The following is a 2,926-nucleotide window of genomic DNA, read 5'->3' on the forward strand; positions in this document are numbered from 1 at the left end:
TATGGCAGTCTCTAGATGTTCCATTCTTTTGTCACAGCTCCAATGTGTGTTTCGCTTTTTTTTTTTCTTATTGAGAGCTTCCACCAAGTTAGTCAATGAAAATACCTTTGATTTCTCATTATAATATCTGCATTACCAGTGACAACTATTGGTGTTTAGGATAACATTAAGTACAACAAAAGTAATTTGAACATAAGTGCTGTAATGTGATTATAGTTGATTGACTGAAAAGCAGACCTGACTAAGGGACTAATGGGTGAGTTGTGTATACTTATGAATATGTCATGTGATTCACATGCTAGATAAGACAACTTAGGAGGTAGCTATCCCATCTAAACTAAGCCATGTGTGGTCCTAGTTAGTTGACACCTCAAACCACAGACTCAACTGTGTAAGAAATATCCAATGGGCATATTGGCTACAAGATCTACAGGACCCATGCTAAAAGAAATGCAGATACTCATTTAAATTTTACTGAGCACAAGGCTTCATACTCCACACAAAACAGACACTGATGTGATCGAGACTGCTGTCCTTTAAATAACTAAAGAAATCTTGGTCACAGACATGTCTGGCAAGCTGTCTGTGATTATATGTTCCCACAGTTGAAGTATGCAGGCACAGTTCAGCCTTGAACCATCCTGCCTACTGGCCTCAATGAGTGCAACAGCTACAGCTCTGTGGTTTTCTTTCGGATTATTTGATATTTGTAATCACTCCATGATCTAGAAGAATCAACTCATGGCAAAATGTTTCCTGCTAAAGTCTTCCTCAAGACACCAGTGAACGCAAGCCTACAAACATAGTAAGTCAAGCACCAAGTGGGCCTTTAGCAGGATTCTGTTCAAAAGGCAGAGCATAGGTGATTTCAGAAGACAGTGGGAATCTAGAAGAAGGACTTTAAAAAGCTCAAAAGCTTCTTTGTCAAAGATCAAGTGACCATAGGTGTGTGGGTTCATTTCTGGGTCTTCAGTTCTATTCAGTTGATCTGATACTGATCTGATACTGTACTGTACTGATACCACAAAGTTTTTATCACTATTGCTCTGTAGCACAAAACACACACTGATGTGATTGAGCCTTCAGTCCTTTTAATAAATAAGGAAATACCAAGAAGTGATCAGGAGAGTGATTCCACCAGAAGTTTTTTATTGTTGAGAATAGTTTTCACTATCCTAGATATTTTTATTCTAGATGAATTTAAGAATTGCTCTTTCTAACTTTATAAAGAATTGAGTTGGAATTTTGATAGGGATATCATTGAATCTGTAGATTGCTTTCCTCAAGATGACCATTTTTGTGACATTAATCCTGCCAATCCATGAGCATGGGAGACCTTTCAACCTTCTTACATCTTTTTCAATTTCTTTCTTCAGAGACTTGAAGTTCTTGTCATACAGATCTTTCACTTGCTTAGTGAGAGTCACCCCAAGGTATTTTATATTATTTGTGACTATTGTGAAGGGTGTTGTTTCCCTAATTTTTTACACAGGAGTTAAAACCATCCAGTGGGGGGAAAAAACAGCATTTTCAATAAATGGTTCTGGTTCAACTGGTAGTTAGCATATAGAAGAATGCAAATTAGTCCATTCTTATCTCCTTGTACAAAGCTCAAGTCCAAGTGGATCAAGGACTTCCACATAAAACCAGATACACTGAAACTACTAGAAAAGAAAGTGAGGAAGAGCCTTGAACACATAGGCACAGAGGAAAACTTCCTGAACAGAACACCAATAGCTTATGCTCTAAGATAAAGAATAGACAAATGAGACCTCATAAAATTGCAAAGCTTCTGTAAGGCAAAGGACAGTGACAATAGGACTACATGCCAACCAACAGATTGGGAAAAAATCTTTACCAATCCTACATCTGATAGAGGGCTAATGTCTAATATATACAAAAACTCAAGAAGTTAGACTCCAGAAAACCAAATAACCGAATATTGAATGCAGAGAAGCACCTAAAGAAATGTTCAACATTCTTAGTCATAAGGAAATGCAAATCAAAACAACCTTGAGATTTCACCTCACACCAGTCAGAATGGCTAAGATCAAAAATTCTGGTGACAGCAGATGCTGGCGAGAATGTGGAGAAAGAGGAACACTCCTCCATTGTTGGTGGGCCTGAAAGCTGGTATAACCACTCTGGAAATCAGTTGGGTGGTTCCTCAGAAAATTGGACATAGTACTACCTGAGGACCCAGCAATGCCACTCCTGGGCATATACCCAGAAGATGCTCCAACATGTAATACGGATATATGCTTCACTACGTTCATAGCAGCCTTATTTATAATAGCCAGAAGCTGGAAAGAACTTAGATGCCCCTCAAGAGGGGATGGATACATTTACATAATGTAGTACTACTTAGCCATTAAAATCAATAATTTCATGAAATTCTTAGGCAAATGGATGGAACTAGAAAATATCATCCAATAACAAAAAAAAAAAAAAAACAAAAAAAAAAACATGGGATGAACTCAGTGATCAGTGGATATTAGTCAGAAGCTCAGAGTACCCAAGACACAAGTCACAGACCACATGAGGCTCAAGAGGAAGGAAGACCAAAGTGTGGATACTTCGGTCCTTCCTAGAAGGGGGAACAAAATACTCATGGGAGGAGATACAGAGATAATGCATGGAGCAGAGACTGAAGGAAAGGCCACCCAGAGAGTGCCCCACCTGGGGATCCATTCCCTATACAGTCACCAAACCCAGACGCTATTGTGGATGCCAACAAGAGCTTGCTGACAGGAGTCTAATATAGCTGTCTCTTAAGAGGCCCTGCCAGGGGCTGGTGAGATGGCTCAGTGGGTAAGAGCACCTGACTGCTCCTCCAAAGGTCCAGAGTTCAAATCCCAGCAACCACATGGTGGCTCACAACCATCCGCAACGAGACCTGGCGCCCTCTTCTGGAGTGTCTGAAGAC

The sequence above is a fragment of the Mus caroli genome, chromosome 7 (genome assembly GCF_900094665.2).
Source record: "Mus caroli chromosome 7, CAROLI_EIJ_v1.1, whole genome shotgun sequence".
NCBI lineage: Eukaryota > Metazoa > Chordata > Mammalia > Rodentia > Muridae > Mus > Mus caroli.